Consider the following 22,781-nt stretch of genomic DNA (forward strand, 5'->3'; position numbering starts at 1 on the left):
AGAAAATAAAATTGATGTTGAAAATGCATCTGAGCTTAATGAGGATAATGACATGAGTGAAATTTCTGTAGAGGATGAAGTTGACTGTTCTGAGTTTGTCAAGAGCGAACCCGAAAACCACAAAAATCTCATCTCAGAAAATTCTATGGAGTTTGCTCGCTTGGCCCAACAAAAGTCCCCGAAACTTAAAGAAAAGGCTGTTGTTTACCAAAAGGTAAGGACAACACCAAATCAAGTGTATAAGGTCACAGGTGTAACCAAACATCAAACAGCCGAACTTACAGCTATTGTAAATGAAGATAATGCTGATGGTTGTGATGAGTTCTTCTGGTCTGCCCCTATCGACAATGCTGATGAAACAGTTGGCCTATTAGAGCAAACATCCTGGAAAACAAAAGGAAGATATATTCCGGAGCCACTGAACAAGCCTGATAACTTTGACGTACCAAGTACTAGTGGTACAAAAGATGTTCCTAAAGAAAAGGCAGATTCGAGTGAATCATCATCGGTTCAAAGTGTACCTGTTGACACAAATCAAAAACAAAAGGCGAACATCCATCATCAGCCGAAACAGATGAGAAATCAAAAACAACAAAGGAATCAGAGATACAAGAAGAATCTTTCTGAAAGAAAACAATTTTGGCAGTCTCAAAATGCTTATTTCTCATATCGTGATAGAAATTTGAAGTCAGAGAAAAATACTGTTGGATCTCAAGAGAGAAATAACAACCGAAAGCAGAAGTTCGGTTCAGAGAACAGTATCAACCGAAAGCAGAAGTTCGGTTCAGAGAACAGTATCAACCGAAAGCAGAGGTTCGGTTCAGAGAGCAAAAGAGACCAAAATTCTAGGTTCGGTCCCACTGATAATCAAAACCGAAAGATTCACCTAGAATATCAAGTCAAGAAATCATCTCAGTCTAATTCTTCCAATCATTCTTCTTCTCAACCCCATTCTAAATCCAATTCTGCTCGAACTCAAAAACCTAAATCTTCAACTGACCTGAAAGGGAAATCAAAGGTTTCGTCAGTTAAATCCGAGTCCAAACCAAAAGCATCAAATCCCACTAAAATTAAAGTTTTCACCATCAAAAAGAAAGATGAAACAACGTTAATAAAAAGAACATATTTTGTTGACATCTCTCTTGCTACTCCTATTTCTGTGAAAGGCTCACGTGGACCCAAGAAACTGTGGGTTCCTAAATATGTTTAATTTGTGCAGGTTATCAGTGACGAGCAGTTTGACGAAGAATGGTATATCGACAGTGGCTGCTCACGTCACATGACAGGAAGGAAGGAAGAGCTAAGGGAATTCAGGTCTCTTTCAAACGGTGGAAATCTCAAGTTCGGGAACAACTCCTTCGGAACCATAAAAGGCTATGGAATGATTACAAACGGTGATTTCACGATCAGGAAGGTTGCATATGTATAAGGACTACAACATAATCTCATCAGTGTATCTCAGCTTGTTGGAGGTACTGGTCTCAAGGTCTCATTCAATGATGAGGGTTCGGAAATTATTGAGAAGCAAACGAACAAAGTTATTCTCAAATCAGAGCGCAAAGGTGAAATGTTTCCTCTAAATCTCAAACCCATCAAAGGGAATCCAGCAATCTGCTTGTTATCAAAAGCACAATCTGACGAAAGCTGGCTGTGGCACCGAAGGCTTTCTCATCTCAACTTTAAGGATATCAACAAACTTGTCACTGGAGGTCATGTTCGTGGTCTTCCATTGCTCAAGTACGATATAGAACATTTGTGTGCGGCATGTGAAATGGAGAAGTAGAGTCGTCAAATTCATCCATCAATCATAAACACAAAAGTTATTGAACCACTAGAGTTACTTCACATTGACATGTGTACTCCATCATCAATCGAAAGTATCGGCGGTAGCAAGTACATTCTTGTTATTGTTGATGACTTTTCGCGTTTTACATGGGTGTTCTTTCTGAAGCTTAAATCTGAAGCGACTCACAAGCTAAAGATGTTCATCAAGCAGGTTGAAGTACAGTTGAAGAAAGTCGTTCGCAACTTCAGAAGCGACAATGGGCTGGAGTTCAAAAATAAAGAATTCGAAGAATTCTTGGTGGAAAGAGGAACTAGTCACAACTTCTCAGCTCCCTACACACCTCAACAAAACGGAATATTAGAGAGACGAAACCGATCTTTATGTGAAGCAACTCAAACCATGCTAAGTTTTGCTTCTTTACCATTATATTTTTGGGCTGATGCTATATCTGCAGCCTATTTTACACAGAACAGGTCATATCTCAATAAGCGATTCACGCTCACTCCTTATGAGATCATCAACAACAGGAAGCCAAATGTTAAATTCTTCCATGTGTTCGGTTCCCGGTGCTTCATCTTCAATTCTAAAGAACATCGCAACAAATTTGATGTCAAAGCCGATGAAGGGATTTTTCTGGGCTATTCTCTCACTTCTAAAGTGTACAGGGTATTAAACAAACGTTCGAGGAAAATAGAAGAGACATATTACGTGACCTTTGATGATAGCTATGTCAAAAAGTCAAAAGCCAACGTAGACACAACTGGTGAAATCTTTTCTCAAACAGGTCAAGTCACAGTATCAATTGAAAATCTCTTTGAGAAGTTTGTCGAGTTATTTGATGAACCAGAGAAGGCCATTAATTCGGAAGCCAGCGCAGCAGACAACAAGGTGGATCATCTGAAGCAATTAGTAGAAGATGCTACAAGGCGAATGAATGAAGGAGTATCCAGTTCCAACGCTTCAGTCGAGGGGGAGCACACTGGTACTGCAGCACCCGAAAGTACTGTACCACCTGAAGGTACTGTAGCACCCGAACGCTCCGCAGCACCAGAAGGCACTCCAGCACCCGAAGGTACTGTAGCACCCGAACGTTCCGCAGCACCAGAAGGTACTGTAGCAACCGAGGGTACTGTAGCACCTGAACGTCCCACAGCACCAGAAGGTACTGTAGCACCCGAAGGTACTGTAGCACCTGAACACTCCACAGCATTTGAAGGCACAGGAGCACCCGAACTCTTCACTATGCCAGAAAGTCCGACTGTTCCAGAAAGTTCATCATTCGAGGGGGAGAATGCCAATATGCTTTATGACGATGAAAGTCAATCCGAACCAGAAGAGATGGTAAACGCTGAATTGGATCCTTCCTATGATCCAAATTACCCTCCTCTCATCAAATGGACCAGAAATCATCCTGTCTCTCAAGTTGTAGGTGATATTTCTAAAAAGGTTCTGACCCGATCACAACTTAAAGCAAAACAAACCTCCTTATTTTCCAAAGTAGAATTCTGTATGTTTAATTCCTTTATTTCAAAAGTTGAACCAAAGACAGTTAACACTGCTCTTGACCACTCCGATTGGGTTCAAGCTATGCAAGACGAACTGAACAAATTCGAAAGGAACAAAGCTTGGCGCCTCATTCCAACTCCTCAAAATGCATCAATTGTTGGTCTCAAATGGGTATTCAGGAATAGAATGGACATGGAAAGGAATGTGATTCGAAACAAAGCGCGTCTGGTAGTGAAAGGATACTGTCAGGAGGAAGGAATTGACTATGAAGAGACTTTCGCTCCAGTTGCAAGGCTGGAATCTGTTCGCATTTTTCTTGCCTATGCAGCACACAAAAACTTTGAGGTCTACCAAATGGATGTCAAATGCGCTTTTCTGAATGGAGAACTCGAAGAAACAGTCTACATGGAGCAACCTCCTGGCTTTGTCAATGAGAAGTTCCCAAATCACTGCTATATTCTGGACAAGGCGGTTTACGGTCTGAAACAAGCTCCTAGGGCCTGGTATGAAACATTAACAAAGTTTTTAAAGATGTCTAAATTCAAACAAGGTTCGGTTGACCCAACCTTCTTTCGTAAGAAGGAAGATAACCACCTTATGATTGTACAAATTTAAGTTGATGATATCATCTTTGGCTCAACGAATCCCAGCTTAATAGCTGAATTCAGAAAGTTGATGGAGACTAAATTTGAAATGAGCTCCATGGGTCCGATTAAATTTTTCCTTGGATTAAATATTAGACAGGGACCCGAAGGCATCTTTATCAACCAGGAAGCATACACCAAAACTCTTCTTGCCAAATTTGGTATGATGGGAGATTCAAAGGTCAAGGTTCCAATGGCATTCGGCACCAAACTCACCCCTTCACTGGAGAAACTAGCAGTTGACATTACGCTATACTGCCAAATGATTGGGTCCTTAATGTATCTTACTGCTAGCAGGCCTGACATCATGTTTTTCGTATGTTATTATGCTAGGTTTCAGGCGAACCCACGAGAACCACATATGCTTGCAGTGAAAAATATACTCAGGTATCTGAAGCGAACTACCTCTCTCGGTCTATGGTATCCATCCAACTCAGGCTTCTTCGTTCAAGCCTTCTCTAATGCAGACCTTGGAGGATGTGGTTTAGACAGGAAAAGCACAACAGGGGGTTGCCAATTCCTCGATGGAAAATTGGTCAGCTGGCAGTCAACGAAGCAAACCTGTGTTTCCCTTTCTACAGCCGAAGCAGAGTACATCGCAACCGCCTCCTGCACATCTCAAGTCATATGGATCCAAAGCCAGCTCAGAGATTATGGACTTAACATGAAAAAGATCCCACTATATTGCGATTCAGAAAGTGCAATTAGGATCTGTCATAACCCAGTGCAACACTCTAAGACCAAGCATATAGCACAGAGGTATCACTTCATTAAGGATCATGTGGAGGATGGAAATGTCGAAATTCACTTTGTTCGAACCACTGATCAACTGGCTGATATTCTCACACCCCCAAACCAGAACGGCGGAAACGTTCGGGGGCGGAGGACGTCATATTCAGTATCATAACAGTTCATAGAAAGGAAAGTACACACCACCATATATATTAAAGTTTCCAAGATGTTTACATAATTGTATTCATTACATGTTCAAAAGATAAATACATAAACATCATCCAAAAGAAGTAATTACCGCCAGCGCGTTAATCCCAAAAGTTGATTCCCAAACCTGCTTAGCGGTTCCCTGAGAATACAAGTTATTTCAAAGAAAAAGTGTCAACAATTAAGTTGGTGAATTCATAAGTAGTTTAGAAAAATTGGATGCCATTCCAAAATGGGTGTATATTTTCCAGAAAACGCAGCATTTCAAATGTAAAGAGTTGTGATTTGTTGTGTTGAAAGTGAATGTATTAGATCCAGAAAATCCCATATTTTCCCTAATGGTTGAGATACGAGTTGTTGTGTTTTCCAAGAAAAACCCTTATTTTCTTATAAAAGTATGAAATGCATATAAATGTTCGTGTTATAAGTTGTAAATAATTGCACCAGGAAAATCCCTTATTTTCCTATTAGTTGTTTGGTTTGTATGCAGGAGAAACCCTTATTTTCCTAACATAAATGGCAGTCTCTAAGACCGAAAATCGCAAGAAACCGACGTTCTCAAAAGTTGTGTCATAGTTTTATATAGGAAAACTATACGAAGATCGCATTTATTAGATGAAGAATAGTTTTAATAGCTACTCGTTCATAAAAGCATAATACCATAATAATTGTATATCCGATGAGTTTTATAACCATACTAAACATAATATGCCTGTAACGACGTTCTTCAGGCGTCGCAGCGTTATGACAACTGTCACCCCAAAAGATGGACTGTAGCTAACAGTCAGGGCGCGGGATCATGACTTCCCGTATAGATCTATACACATTTGACACGTTCTCCGAACGGGAGACTCTGGTTATAGACAGGACTTGCAGCATTACTTTCTAATAAAGAAAAGTAATGTTTGAAGATATACACGTCTCATGGATTCTCAACTAAGCCCGTATTAAAGTGATAGTTTTCTATGCAAAGTTTATCCTTTTTCACAATGTTTGACAAAGCAAAATCATAAGTTTTTAGAATGTATAAAACGACTTAACAATGAAAGTTACTTTGATATCATTATATACTTTGTATAATGTCTAATGCACGCAAAGTATGACAAGAGTTTTCCATAATAGTAATGAGTTCCAAGTGATTTATTCGATAAAACAAGTGAAGTGAAACTTTATAAAATACACGATAATAACCGTATGTTTACTTGTATTCCCCCCTTAAAAGAGTATAAAAGCATTTAAAATGTATTTAAAGTGTGTTTGAAAGGGGTATGAACTCACTTGAAAGTTTGAAGATAGCAAGATGGAAAACCGGGTAGAGTTTCGTCTCGGGATAATGGATTTTCCTCGGAAATCTTGGGATTCCTCGGGAGAAAAATCGACCTTCGGGACTTGCACAAAATGACCAGGGCTTCAGGGTAGTGCGAGCACGGAAAACGAGGTAAAACGCAAGAAAAAGGAGAGAGAATTGGCCATTTTCCCGGGAACCCTCGCATGCTATTTATAGGGGGGCCTGAGAGGCCTTGTACGCAGGGCGTACGCTCGTACGCAGCGCATACGCGTACGTCATGCGTGACCAAAGCCTTGACTGCCTCGGCCTCGGATGGGACGGCTCAGGCAGTCGGGTCGGATGGGACAACGGGTCGGACGGGCGGGTCGGATGCCTCGCATAGGGCGACGTGGACGGTTTGAGGCCAAGTTCCTCGGGTACGTGGGGCATACAGGAGTACGCAGCGCATACCTCGGATGAGGACGTTGACTCCCCTTCAGATAATACCGAAGTTTTAATTAAAAAAATATATATAAATTATTTATCAAACTTCGAAAATTCATAACTTATTCATACGATGTCCGATTTGAGCGTTCTTTTTATGCATGTTTGTAGTTTAACGATATCTACGACTTTCATTTAGACACCTAAGGTCGGAAAGTGTTTTATTGAAACTTTGCGTTTTTACGCAACTTCGTATTGTCGGTTTTTGTCGTAAAACTTAGAATGATCATAACTTCTTCGTTATAACTCGGATTTTTGTGTTATTTATATGTTTGGAAACCTTAAGACAATAACTACCACATAGTGTACTCCAAATAGAGTTTTTGAATACTCCATTTTTCGATGATATTCTAATTCCATTCTCAAAGAGGTTACAAGACTCGATTTTTACTGACTTGAAATAGCGGGTTGTTACATCATCCCCCCGTTAGAGGGAATTTCGTCCCGAAATTTTAATACAAAAGAAGAGTCTTAGGGGCTGGGGAAGAGATGTGGATACTTCTGTTGCATTTGATCTTCTCGTTCCCACATGAACTCAGGTCCCCTCTTAGCATTCCATCGGACCTTTACTATTGGAATGCGACTCTGTTTAGTTCGTTTAACTTCCCTATCCATGATCTCGACGGGTTCTTCCACAAAGTTAAGATTTTCATTTAGTTCGATCTCATCGAGTGGAATTACAAGTGTTTCGTCGGACAAACACTTCTTCAGGTTTGATACGTGGAATACTAGATGTACTTTGTTAAGCTCTATTGGAAGTCGGAGTTTGTAGGCTACTGGACCAACCCTTGAAATGATTTCAAAGGGTCCAATGTACCTAGGATTTAGCTTCCCACGCTTTCTAAAGCGTATCATGCCCTTCCAGGGTGAGATCTTCAGTAGTACCCGATTGCCAATCTGGAATTCCAAGGGTTTACGTCTTTTGTCGGCATAGCTCTTTTGCCTATCCCTCGAGGATTTCAGTCGTTCTCGTATTTGCACGATCTTTTCAGTAGTTTCTCTGATGATCTCTGGACCAGTGAGGGTGCTATCAGGGACTAGACCTTTTGCTAGTTGTGTGTCGCCCACTTCCGTCCAGCACAGAGGTGATCTGCACTTACGGCCGTAAAGGGCTTCAAATGGAGTAGTATTGATACTAGTATGATAACTATTCTTATAAGAGAACTCAACCAAAGGTAAGTGAACATCCCATGCTTTACCAAAGTCGATTACACATGCTCGCAACATGTCTTCCAAGGTTTGGATCGTTCTTTCGCTCTGTCCGTCAGTTTGGGGGTAATAGGCTGTACTCATGTCCAATCTTGTTCCCATGGATTTTTGCAATGATTGCCATAATCTAGACGTGAATCTGCTGTCTCTATCCGAGATGATAGACATTGGCACTCCATGGAGTCGTACGATCTCTCGGATGTAGATTCTTGATAGCTTTTCCATTTTATCAGTTTCCTTGATCGGTAGGAAATGAGCAGACTTGGTTAATCTATCGACGATTACCCAAATAGTATCTTGGCCACCCTGAGTTTTGGGCAGTTTCGTTATGAAGTCCATGGAAATCTGCTCCCATTTCCACTCAGGAATTTCTGGTGTTCTATTTTGATCTTGGTGCAAGTAAAACACTTGCTCACATATGTAGCGATCTCTGCTTTCATGTTTGGCCACCAGTAGAGTTGTCTGAGATCTTGATACATCTTGTCTGACCCGGGGTGTATGGAGTATGGAGTCTTGTGTGCCTCGCTCATAACTACCTCTCTAAGTCCACCAAACTTGGGCGTCCATATTCGGTTCATGAGGTAGCGTGCTCCGTCACTCTTGATTTCTAAATTCTTGTCCATTCCCCTAAGGGTCTCACTTGTCACGTTTTCGGGTTTCAAGGCCTCTATTTGAGCTTCCTTGACTTGTGTCGACAGGTGCGAATGGATTGACATGGCTAATGACTTCACTCTTCGGCCAGAGTACTCCTTACGACTAAGGGCATCTGCCACGACGTTAGCCTTTCCTGGATGATAGCGAATCTCACATTCGTAGTCGTTGAGCAATTCGACCCAACGTCGCTGTCTCATGTTCAACTCCTTCTGGTCGAAGATGTGTTGTAGGCTCTTGTGGTTTGTAAAGATAGTGCATTTGGTACCATATAGGTAGTGTCTCCAGATTTTAAGAGCGAAGACCACCGCCCCAAGTTCTAAATCATGAGTGGTGTAATTGACCTCATGCATTTTCAGTTGTCGTGAGGCATATGCAATAACCTTTCCCCTCTACATTAGTACACAGCCCAGCCCTTGCTTCGAAGCGTCGCAATACACCACAAAATCTTCGGTCCCTTTTGGGAGAGAAAGGATGGGCACACTGCAAAGGGCCTGTTTCAAAGTCTGAAATGCAGCATCTTGCTTTTCTCCCCAATCGTAGGTCACACCTTTCTGGGTTAAGGCGGTAAGAGGCTTTGCGATGCTGGAGAAATTCTGGATGAACCTTCGGTAATAACCAGCAAGACCTAGAAATTGGCGAATTTCTGTTGGTGTAGTTGGCGCAGACCGGTTCTTGATAGCCTTGATTTTTGATGGATCCACGTGGATTCCTTCCTTGCTGACCACGTGACCGAGGAAGTCCACCTTTCTAATCCAAAATTCACATTTTGAGAATTTTTCATATAGTCTCTTAGTCCGTAACGTCTCTAAAACTTGCCTCAGATGTTGACCATGCTCTTCTTTATTCTTTGAATAAATGAGTATGTCGTCTATGAATACTATCACGAATTTATCCAAGAATGGACGACATACCCGATTCATTAGATCCATGAACACGGCCGGGGCATTGGTTAGTCCGAACGGCATCACTACGAACTCGTAATGTCCGTATCGTGTTCGGAAGGCCGTCTTGGGAATATCACTCTCCAGGACTCGCAGCTGGTGATATCCCGACCTCAGATCGATCTTGGAGAAGTAGTTGGCTCCTTGGAGTTGGTCGAATAAGTCATCGATTCGGGGTACGGGGTATCGGTTCTTGATGGTAAGTTTGTTGAGTTCTCGGTAGTCGATGCACATTCTGAATGATCCATCCTTCTTTTTCACGAACAGTACGGGTGCTCCCCATGGCGAGAAGCTCGGCCTGATGAATCCTTTTCCAAGTAGTTCATTCAGTTGGCTGGATAGCTCTTGCATCTCTGTCGGGGCTAATCGATAGGGTGCTTTGGCTACTGGGGTAGCTCCGGGAACTAGATCGATTCGGAACTCAACTTGTCTCGCGGGTGGTATTCCCGGAAGGTCCTCGGGAAAAACGTCGGGAAAATCGCGTACGTCGGGCACACTCTTGATGTCTTGGACTTCGCGTTTCACATCTACAACATGTGCCAAGAACGCGTGACACTCCTTGCGTAGGCATTTCCGAGCTTGGATACCTGAGATGATACGAAGAGTGGTACTTGGTTTGTCGCCCAAGACAATGAAAGTTTCGCCGGTTGGCAGATTAAGGAGAACGGCCTTATCGTAACAATGTCCGCATGATGAGAACTCAGCCAATCCATGCCAATGATGACATCGAAACTCTTAATCGAGACTGGCATGAGGTTGATTGAAAAGGGATTATCGTTTAAAGTTAGGGTGCAGTTTAAGTATATCTCCTTAGTGCCTTCGGTTTTCCCGTTGGCCATTTCTACTATGAATGGTTCACTTAATGATTGTGGTATTGATTTTAGCAGGCCTTTAAAGTCGTGACTCACAAAACTCCTTTCCGCTCCACTATCAAACAAAATGCATGCATACGAGTTATCAAGAAGAAACGTACCCGTAACAACAGTAGGGTCCGCAATGGCTTCATCTTGTCCCATTGCGAAAACTCGTCCCCTTCCGCCAGTATTCCAGTTGTTTGCCTTTGGGCAGTCCCTGCGGTAGTGCCCCGTGTCTCTGCACTCAAAGCAGGCGCGGCTTACCCCGGTATTAGTAGTGGGGACGGATGGTTGGGTTGGCCCTTTGCAATAGCGGGTTGTATGTCCCTTCTTATTACACTTGGTGCATTGAAGATCAGGGCAAGGACCGTGGTGGTGGAAGCTGCATCGGTTGCATTTAGGAAGTTTCCCATTATATGAGCTTGTGGGGGCAGGGTTCACAGGTACAGTCATAGCATGGGTCGCTATTACTTGTTGTTTCTTGGGGTTTTCCTGGAGAGTTTGTCCCCTCCTTTTGTTCCAAGGCCTACTCTGGCCCTGAGCCTCCCTAGGTGGATTTGTGATTGTTGAAATGATATTGGGTTTTACTCCGTGGTCGATGAGTCGCTGAGCCAGGCGTTTAGCGCTGTTGTAGGTAACAGGGCCGGAAGCTAGGACATGCCCTTGAATATGGGGTGACAACCCCCAAATGTACCTTTCAACCTTCTTTGATTCTGGGTTGACCATGGTAGGGCACAGTGCAGCGAGGTCGTTGAACCTAGCTGTGTAGGTGACTAGGTCAGACCCAGTCATTTTCAGATTCCAGAGCTCCTGCTCAAGCTTTTGCACTTCGCCCCTTGGGCAGTATTCTTCCAGTAGTAGAACCTTTAGATCGTCCCAACTCATGGCGTTGGCGACAGTGAGCGTCACTGAATTCACATGGCTTTTCCACCAAGTGAGGGCTCGATCTACGAAAGTGCAAGCAGCGAACTTGACTTTGCTTGCTTCTAGGCATGAGCAGATCTCGAAGACCGTTTCGGTCTTCTCGAACCATTGCATTAGTGCAATGACTCCCCCAGTTCCATTAAAAGTTTTTGGATTAGCGTTAGAGAACTCCTTGTAAGTACATTCTCTTCCTTGGCCATGACCAGTGCCATGATTTGGATGATTCGTGCTGCTTCCCGCCCCTCCATTTCCGTGGGAGTTTATTTGTGAGAGGGCTGCAGTTACTGCTGTTGTGATAGTAGCCTGAACCATGGCTAGATCATAAGGTGGTGGTGGTACCGTGCCCGGCCTGGGCCTTAGGTTTGGACGAGGAGGCATCGTGCTGCCAAAAGAAAAAATATGGAAAAATTTATAAGTTTTGGCAGTTCAGAGTTGAATGATATTGAGTTAACTTCTAATAGGGTTTGACTGACACAATGTTTTGAGCTTGAAAGTAAAGTTTGAATAGATGTACCAATGAATCGAATGATTTGCGCATGATTAACAACAACAAGAAAAGGGGTATACCCTTATATATATTAAACATATAGTTGTGTTACAGCGGGGTCTAGACAAAATTTCTTGGCCTTTCTAAAGGCCTCCGATTACAGAACAATTTAAAGAAAATAATACTTTTATCCGAAGTCCTAATTTATAACAAAATTTGAGAGTTGGGCAAGTACTACTTGCGGTGCGCTTTGCGTTTGGAGCTCGACTCCGTGTCGGACTGCTTCGACTCCATGAGGCGTCTATCAAACGCAGCTTGTTGTTCTCTTAATTCTGCGAAGGCTGCATTTGCTTGTGCTTGAAACGCTTTGGCGCGAATGTGGATGTCGTTCTGCAACAACTCTAGGCGGTTGATATCGGCCGTGTGGATTTGTACTTCCACATTGACCTCTCGGATTCGGTTGGCTTGCACTCCGGATTGATAGCATTGGTTGGCGAGTTTGCCAACCATGACTGGAAGTGCGTGGTCGGCTGATCCCCCGCCTCTCACATCATAGAAGTCTCGGCACATGCCGTAAGGAGGGCGTAAGCTTTGTTGTTGGCTCCAATGATGGAGGTGACTTCCCCACACTGGAGTGGGTCCTTGGAAATTCCTCACATGGACAGGAGATTGTGGGATTGGTGGATTTATAATTTCTAGTCCGAATCCGTGCCAGAGTCATCCCCTCCCTCCAACTCTATAGGCTCTTCGTCTTCTTCAGGATCTTCTTCAATCCACCCTCCATTACCTTGGTTGGGGTAGTAGGGGTCATTGCGGTGATGGAATCCCGCCATTTAGACTGTACGAGAATAGAGTTAAAAGTTTACTATAAGCTAGAGCACATGAAACTTACCCTTAAGTTTAATGGTTGACGGCACTCGAATACTCCCTCAATATTCTTTAGCGATATGCTTTTGGTAAGTTTTAAATTTGTTGTCCATTACAGACACTCCTTGGCATACGTTAGTCAGCTCTTGGACAAATATAGTTGATCAGGCTATATTCTTCCCAGTTCCGATTACATGTCCCAAGGCGTACCTGTGCTGCACAACTTATTTATAATACTTCTAAAGTTATTTACTATGAAACTGTTACTAGTATAAAAATGAGTGCATGCTTACCTTAAAACTAATTAGGTTTACTTTCAAAAGTATGAATTTTTCTCAGAGTGTTTTTGCCCAGTTGAGTTTATAGTTGTATATCAAAAAGGAATGGTTTTGATATACTTAATTCCCTATAAACAAAGCTCTGATAACAATCTGTCACACCCCCAAACCAGAACGGCGGAAACGTTCGGGGGCGGAGGACGTCATATTCAGTATCATAACAGTTCATAGAATTGAAAGTACACACCACCATATATATTAAAGTTTCCAAGATGTTTACATAATTGTATTCATTACATGTTCAAAAGATAAATACATAAACATCATCCAAAAGAAGTAATTAACGCCAGCGCGTTAATCCCAAAAGTTGATTCCCAAACCTGCTTAGCGGTTCCCTGAGAATACAAGTTATTTCAAAGAAAAAGTGTCAACAATTAAGTTGGTGAATTCATAAGTAGTTTAGAAAAATTGGATGCCATTCCAAAATGGGTGTATATTTTCCAGAAAACGTAGCATTTCAAATGTAAAGAGTTGTGATTTGTTGTGTTGAAAGTGAATGTATTAGATCCAGAAAATCCCATATTTTCCCTAATGGTTGAGATACGAGTTGTTGTGTTTTCCAAGAAAAACCCTTATTTTCTTATAAAAGTATGAAATGCATATAAATGTTCGTGTTATAAGTTGTAAATAATTGCACCAGGAAAATCCCTTATTTTCCTATTAGTTTTTTGGTTTGTATGCAGAAGAAACCCTTATTTTCCTAACATAAATGACAGTCTCTAAGACCGAAAATCGCAAGAAACCGACGTTCTCAAAAGTTGTGTCATAGTTTTATATAGTAAAACTATACGAAGGTCGCATTTATTAGATGAAGAATAGTTTTAACAGCTACTCATTCATAAAAGCATAATACCATAATAATTGTATATCCGATGAGTTTTATAACCATACTAAACATAATATGCCTGTAACGACGTTCTTCAGGCGTCGCAGCGTTATGACAACTGTCACCCCAAAAGACGGACTGTAGCTAATAGTCAGGGCGCGGGATCATGACTTCCCATATAGATCTATACACATTTGACACGTTCTCCGAACGGGAGACTCTGGTTATAGACAGGACTTGCAGCATTACTTTCTAATAAAGAAAAGTAACGTTTGAAGATATACACGTCTCATGGATTCTCAACTAAGCCCGTATTAAAGTGATAGTTTTCTATGCAAAGTTTATCCTTTTTCACAATGTTTGACAAAGCAAAATCATAAGTTTTTAGAATGTATAAAACGACTTAACAATGAAAGTTACTTTGATATCATTATATACTTTGTATAATGTCTAATGCACGCAAAGTATGACAAGAGTTTTCCATAATAGTAATGAGTTCCAAGTGATTTATTCGATAAAACAAGTGAAGTGAAACTTTATAAAATACACGATAATAACCGTATGTTTACTTGTATTCCCCCCTAAAAGAGTATAAAAGCATTTAAAATGTATTTAAAGTGTGTTTGAAAGGGGTATGAACTCACTTGAAAGTTTGAAGATAGCAAGATGGAAAACCGGGCAGAGTTTCGTCTCGGGAAATGGATTTTCCTCGGAAATCTCGGGATTCCTCGGGAGAAAAATTGACCTTCGGGACTTGCACAAAATGACCAGGGCTTCGGGGTAGTGCGAGCACGGAAAACGAGGTAAAACGCAAGAAAAAGGAGAGAGAATTAGCCATTTTCCCGGGAACCCTCGCATGCTATTTATAGGGGGCCCTGAGAGGCCTCGTACGCGGGGCGTACGCTCGTACGTAGCGCGTACGCGTACGTCATGCATGACCGAAGCCTCGACTGCCTCGGCCTCGGATGGGACGGCTCAGGCAGTCGGGTCGGATGGGACAGCGGGTTGGACGGGCGGGTCGGATGCCTCGCATAGGGCGACATGGACGGTTTGAGGCCAAGTTCCCCGGGTACACGGGGCGTACAGGAGTACGCAGCGCGTACCTCGGATGAGGACGCTGACTCCCCTTCGGATAATACCGAAGTTTTAATAAAAAAAATATATAAATTATTTATCAAACTTCGAAAATTCATAACTTATTCATACGATGTCCGATTTGAGCGTTCTTTTTATGCATGTTTGTAGTTTAACGATATCTACGACTTTCATTTAGACACCTAAGGTCGGAAAGTGTTTTATTGAAACTTTGCGTTTTTATGCAACTTCGTATTGCCGGTTTTTGTCGTAAAACTTAGAATGATCATAACTTCTTCGTTATAACTCGGATTTTTGTGTTATTTATATGTTTGGAAACCTTAAGACGATAACTACCACATAGTGTACTCCAAATAGACTTTTTGAATACTCCATTTTTCGATGATATTCTAATTCCTTTCTCAAAGAGGTTACTGGACTCGTTTTTTACTGATTTGAAATAGCGGGTTGTTACAGATATCTTCACCAAAGCCCTACCTGAAGGCAGTTTCAATAAAATCCTTCATGGTCTAGGAATGATGGAATCAGAATCGGTACCAAAGACATCATCGCAAAGTTAAAAGTAAGGAGCGAAATGAAACGAAATGAACCGAACGTTCGGTCTATTTCGGGTTCGGTTCACATGGGAACCGAAATGAACCGAACGTTCGGTCTATTTCGGGTTTGGTCCCATAGCACATATTTTCGCTCAATCTCAAAAAGGTATTGTCTATGGTTGTACACTTTTGTAAAGCTGTTTTCCAAAAATCCAAAAATATTTATTTTTTAGGAACCGAAATGAACCGAGCGTTCGGTCCATTTCGGGTTCGGTTCAAATATTTATTTTTTTTATTGTTACTTATTCTGTTTTGGTTCTTTCTCTTTTGTAAAGCTGTTTTTCAAAAATCCAAAAATATTTTTTTTAACGAAGCGAAATGAACCGAGCGTTCGGTCCATTTCGGGTTCGGTTCAATTTTTTTATTACTTATTTTGTTTGGTTTTTCTCTTTTCAAAATTTTAAAATCTCCAAAAATATTTTCTTTTTCTCATTCTTGTTTAAATATAGTTGGGATAGGTTTGGTTCTCACACTTTATATTAACTAGTTAAGCGTCCCTAGAAGCATGTTGTTGCATGTTGTCCAAAGCCAACTGATTTTGAATAAAAGCCTTAATGACTAGGTATATACAAACCTTGTCTTCCCAATAAGGCTGCTCCATTTATTCTAATCCTGAGCTACCTTACTCTTTTCTCATATGGGTTGAGAGTTTACTGCTTGGTCACTATTTTCAGCAGAGGTACTATCGCTTCTCTTCACCACCTTACTCTTCTCCATCATATTTCGGTCCCATATCGTAACCCTTGAGACTCTCAGAATTAACCACCGAGGTTTATGGTTCCAAAATCTCTGTGTTTATGATCTAAGCCACGTGTCACTACGTGCTTAGTGAAACCCAAAATTCAATACCTAACATGAATTAACGGTCAACATGAAATCTCTTTTTGGTTGTGCGATTCTTATGAATTTGTTATTTACCATAACATTTCTTCCCTTAGAATCCAGTTTAATTTTTTTTTTGAGATTTCACCATCATATATCTTCTCCAAGTCACTATATCTATTATCCAGCCTACATGTTCAACAGACCACATCGGTCTCACAAGTACTTCATTTAGTCTTGGTCTTATGTCAAGGTCTGGGATTCTAAACTGAAGCGAAAGCCACCCTTTTAAGCCTTACAAAAAGATGCCTTTCAACACTTCTTAGAAAGTGATTGATCGTAATTCAACGGGAATCCATACAAATACTTTAAGGTCTCTCTTGACCTTGAAGAAAGTGATTCGTGCCCGGGATCAACTGTTTTGTGTCTATATTGACATCACTACTTCCCATATATATCTTGCTTTATTTCCTTATCTTTCACACTCTATGCACGAAAATCTTTGATTTTCCAAAACTCTCGTTCGGTTACCTTATAACCTTATGTTTGGATGATAGCTATTAAACAGATAAGATGCTGACTCAGCCGACAGAGTAACGACCTCAATAGTGAGGTAACGGGAACACGTGCAAAACGGAACAGTTCTTCTCTCTCATGCGTAATCATCGGGGGTGCCAACCGTCGCGCTTCAGTCAAATCCGAAACTGTTTCGTGTATCAAGAAGATTTGGGGATGATCTTTCTCTCTCCTCTACCCACGGTATAAAAGGAACACATCTGCTTCATTCCAAACTTACCACAATCAAAACTCAAACGAGCAAAATCAGGCGATTTCTCATCTAATGTTCATCATCTTCTACCTTCAACAATGGCAGATTCTTCATCAGTTCAGGAAACCTCCTCCCGCACAAATATTCTTCCTATCCGGGCTCAACAAAGCCTGGTGATTGATCTCAACCCTAAAGCTTACGAGAATTATATGTATCCCATGGTCGAGTGCCTCAAATACTCTCCATTGGTGCTCGCTCTTTCCAAGGTCGAGGTTGTGCTGATGGAATGCCTTTCCCACGTCTTCTCCACAGCCCATTATGATAGATCAGTGGATCGCATCTACTTTGATCTTCTTTCTCACATGACCTCCATCTCCAAGCAACGATTCTGTTGGCTCCTAGGTTTTGAAGCCGATGAATCTAGGGTTAATCCCGACTCCATCACCGTCGGGCAATTATTTTCGATGTTCTACAATATGGGTTATACGGAGACTCTCACGACGGTCACCAAGTTCAAGAAATCGTGTCTCCCTCCTCCATGGAATGGTTTCTTCACCATTCTATTCAAAGGGCTCTCTGAGCGTAGTTCTGGTTCTGATGGGGCCAGCAAATTGTTTATGACCATTCTCTATGGTCTATATCACGGCCTTAACCTCGAGTATGGCTCGGTTCTATGGCAGCAACTCATTCAAAGCCTAGCCTCCTCCTCTCGCCACACTGAGGTATCCTACGCCAGGTTCTGGACGCTCATCACCAAGTGGGCCATGGATAAACTTCATGTTCCTGCTATTGCGGGTTCCCTTCTCTCCACCATCAGCGTCTTCCACACCACCAAAATAATTGTCACCAATCCGACAAAATTTTCTTTCGTCGGATCCATTCCGGACTCTATGTTCGTCGGGGTGTCCAAGGAGAGCATCATAATGAAAGCCTACAAGGACTTTCGTCCTTCGGGCCCAAGGGAACTTTCTGCTGAAATGGTTCAGTCCATTAATGATGCAGGTAAACCTGCTGCTAGAGGGAAGAAACCCGAGCAAGGGAAGATAAAGAAAGCAGCAAAGCGGGCAAAGGGTCCTTCTCCTAAGAAGCGAAAACCCTCAAAACCAGATCTTTCCCCACCAGCGAAGAAGAAGAAAGTTCAGCCCAAGAGAAAACTTATTCTCTCTTCTTCCTCCAGTGATTCGAAAGAGAACCATTCTGACTCAGATGAGTCAGCTAGAGGTGAAACTCCGCCTCACTCGCCTAGTCATGAGGTACATGTTTCATCAAAACCTCCTTCCCCTTCTCCTATACCCACCTCTTCCATTCCCATCATAACCTCCTCCATTTCCATTCCCTCCATATCTAACCCTATTTCTATTCACCCCATAACTACCTCTACTTCTCTTCCAACCACAACAACCACCCTTCCCCCACCACTTTTCACAGAAGCCACCACAACTACCACCCGTGAGGTTCCAACCAACGTATCTGATACGGGGGTTTCTACTTCATAACCCGAACCTACTTCTGCTCCCGAACCTACTATCACTACCGAACCACCAACCGCACCCTTATCTCCCACTCCCTCTGCTGAAACCGAAACTTTTTTGGGAGGGGAGGATACCGTTTTTGACTCTATCTACTACAACCCCTATCAACTTCAAAGTGATGATGATGATGATGCTCTGGTCACTAAAAAGCACATCAAGGAACTCCACGAGAAGATTGACAATCTTGTGGCTTCTTCCTCTTCCTCAACATCTCACTTTTCGGAGGCTGCCATTCAGGGTATGGTGGAGTCACTCTCCAAAGCACATGAAGCCTCTATCAGCTCAACTGCTGCTGCCATTGATAAATCCACGAAGGCTAGTGCTGTTGCGACCGAAAAAGTCGAAAAACTATTTCAAGACGCCCAGATCTGGTTGGAGTCTTTACAGGCGGCATCAGAGACAAACACTAAGAAGATCCGCACCGTTGTGGAGAAGCTGGTCCATTCCTTCGAAAATGAAAAAGACTAGTTTTCCAGCTTTCGTGAAAAACTCAAAGAAGACAACCAATCATTTCAGTCTTCGGTTGCGGATCGTCTTCTTTCCTTCGAAGCCACTCTTGCCGCCGAATCTACCACTAAGGAAGAGCTTGCCCGAAAGTCTTCCGAGCTTACCTTGGCAACTCATCAGCTCTCCCAAGCCGAGAAGGAGATCGATTCTCTTCGGTTTGAGAAAGCTGTGGTCAAGAGTTGTGATTCAGAGGTCCACGGAGCTCTGTCTAACATCATTGAAGCCCATGATCTGATTCTCAACTATTCGGTGAGGCGTAGTCTTGTAGAGAAGCTCACTCCTGCTCTTGCCCTATTTAGCCGTATTGAAGGCATTCCTGAGCAGGAGGACCATCCGAAACAAGGGGGAGAAAAGAAGTCCACAGCTCAACAGAAACCCCCTTCAAGTTCCAAAGCTCAAACTATTCCATTTTCATCACTTGTCCCTCCGAAAGCACCCAAACCAACATCTGGTCCTTCATCAGGTTTGGGTGCTCAAACCAAAGCCAAACAAATTGCCGACAACAATGATGAAAGTGATGATCAAGAACCGATTGTCAGCTTAGTCAGGAAGCAGACCAGAGAGAGAGAGAGTTGGATGAAAATGCTTGCATCGTCAGGGAAGCCGAGTCCAAGGAGAGGAAGACAAAGGAGGCTCATGATCTCCTTGAAAGCAGGAAAAGTTTGTTTCCTCCTTGGACTCTCGAAGTACTTATCAAAGAAGCCATTGAGTCCCCTTGCACTCTGTGGCTAGAACCGGTCATCTCCTTAGACCGTGTCAATTCGGTCGATTCCCAGTTCGACATGCCCCTGACCCGAAAGGCCTTCATCTTCCATGCGTTTGCTCATATAGCTGAAGTTCCCCATCCTCACCCGAAGGTGGATAGGGAGCTTATAGACTATTACCTGAGGACTGCTCAACCTCAGTACCAAACTTGGAGCGCACAGAAGATAACCAACGTTCGGGTACTCAAGCCTGTTCGTGAAGGTAATTTTGTTAATGTTAGATTCAAGGTCTTGAGGGGATTTGAAAAATCTGAGCATTCCATCTCTCTGGCTGATCTTCCCAACCTCAACCCTCACGATTGGATTATCTTGCACAACATTCTTCTTGTCAATGAAGCTGAATATGGTCCGATCATAGACCATTTCAAGAGAATGTTAGTCTGCTATATTTTGGAGGTGGCTAAGCTTGATCAAGAGTTTGCTAATGTTTTGAGGAAGAAGCCCATCATCACTCCAGTCGGTTCTGCAAGCAATATAAACCGAATGAAGATGGGAAAGATTGATCCGAAACAGAACTCAGTCATGTTCACCAGAGCAGAAGGTCAGAAATGCCTGTTTGCTTTGGCTGACAAACATCTCTACACTACTACCTGTCTGGAGCATGTTCTGAGTATAATCAATCGTTGCAAGCAGAACTCGAATAGTGATAAAAAGTGCTTCAATGATATGATAAACTGGTACATTCACTTCCGACAAACACTTCTTGCTATCATCCCCTGTCTATTCAAAACCGTCAAGAAAGCCAGTGTTGCAGGGGTAAGCAAGCTGGAGTGAGGTCTCGCCCCAATTGACGCAAAGGGGGAGATTGTTGGGTACTTGGTGTTGCGTCTTGGGCTTGCTTCCTAGCCCATCTTTTATGCGGATTGGGCCTGTCCATCCGTATCTTATTTTCTAGGGTTTGTGTATTAATAGATGTTTGCATGCATCTTTTTAGTAACTTGTTGAAGATTATTGTGTTGCGTCTTGGGCCCTTTTGTTTTACAACCGAATTGGGCTTGTCAATCCATGTTTATCTAGATTAGCCTCCTTTTTCTTAGAAAAACTGTTACGGTTTTAATATAAATATATGCATGCATGTATGCGTATGTATAGAAGTGGTCGTCATTCTCATTGATTATTGTAAACCCTAAAATCCTCTACAGTTGATGTTCTTTATTGAGCTCTTCTGAGGATTGTTTATTAATCATTCAACACCTTTTGATCCATTTGCTTATTCTTATAGTTTATCTGGTTATTTCTCTACCTGTTTCATAGATCTAATCGATCTTCAAGTTTGTTTTTAAACTTATCAATTGGTATCAGAGCGGGAGGCTGTGTAATTGATACACTTCTTTTCTGTGAAAAAGCTTCGATTAGGGTTATTCCGCATTCATTGATATTTATTGAGCCGTCATCTCATAATTGATGTATCTCGATATTTATTGTTTTTTCCCTAATTTGATATATTACAAGTCTGATCTTTGAACAGGTTATTCGATCAATTATTGACGAGTCGCAATCCAATCCCATCAATATTTCAAACAGCATTGGATCAACAATGAAGATTCCCATCCTGTACACCCATGATTATGAAGTCTGGGCGAATCACTTTGAAGATTATGTCATAGGATCTGAGGATAATGGATACCTCATCTGGGAAGCAATCATCTCTGGACCTTTTTCTCATTCAGAAACTTCAAGGATTATTAAAACTCAAAAGGAATATAACGATCTTCTGAAAGATGTTAAAGATGTAGCGCAAGACAAAAAAGTCAAATTTCAGTGCAATATCAAAGCGTTAAGATTGATCAGATTTGCTCTTTAATCCGATACTTTTAGGCTGGTAAGTTCATGCACGACTGCAAAAGAGATATGGGATAGGCTACGTGAACTGTACTCTACAGACGAAGATCTTGAACACTCCATTCAAACCCTACTCTTGTCTGAGTTTGGTGAGTTCAAGCAAGGAGCAGAAGAAACGGTGACTCAAACGTTCGATCGCTTCAATCATCTTCTTAGCAAGATGATCAAACATGACATTGAAAGGAAGCTTATTGAATAGAAGGTTACGTTTTTGAACGAACTCAGATCTGAGTGGAGAGCAGTCGTGTCCACAGTTAAAGCGCACGAGCAATTCAAATCCTATTCTTTGGCAAAACTAGTGGGCATCCTAAAATCTCAAGAAAAGATCGTATTACAGGAGAAAAACGTGGTTTCAGGTCTTCGTTCATTGGCCCTCCTATCGAAAAGCAAAGCGGTGATAGAGGACGAAGATCTCAACTTGGATGATTATGATCTCACGCCTAAGGACTATGCTATGATGGTGTCAAACCCCAAGAGATTCATCAAGAAGAGATTCCCCACTAACAGGAACCGAAACTGGCAAGGGAGTTATAGCTCTGAAAAAGTCAAAGATGAACCGAAGGCTGCAGATTCAAAGAAGGAACCGAAGGCTGAAGGAGATTCTGGAGTGAGCTGCTTTTATTGTGGAGGAAAGAACCACTATGCAAAAGATTGCATCCTCAAAAAGATGGCAGAAAAGGATGAGGAAAATGATGAAGAAGCTGTGTTGATGAAAAAGCTTGATGAATTAAGGATGAAGAAATCTGCTGCTAACCCTCCTATAAATGCTTTAATTGTGCAGGGTTCGGTAGTTGATGATGAGTTCGGTGGCGTGGAGGTCTGGTCAACCGACTCCAAAGATGATGAAGTGAGGAAGCCTTCACATGGAAAGGCTTATGTAGCGAAAGAAGAGAGCAGTGGAGGAAGATGCTTGATGGTGTCCGACGTATCTCAGATGAGGGGATACAACACTGATGGTGGGAATGATGACACAAAGGAACAACAGAATCTGTGTTTTACTGCGAAACCACTCAGCGTGCAGTTCAACGAACTTGATGAACTGATCAAGAAGGTAAAATCAGTTTTTGTCTCATTTAAAGTCCCACAATGCTCATATGAAAAGGAATTA

Source organism: Lactuca saligna, chromosome 3 (genome assembly GCF_052625555.1).
Source record: "Lactuca saligna cultivar CGN05327 chromosome 3, ASM5262555v1, whole genome shotgun sequence".
Taxonomy (NCBI): Eukaryota; Viridiplantae; Streptophyta; class Magnoliopsida; order Asterales; family Asteraceae; genus Lactuca; species Lactuca saligna.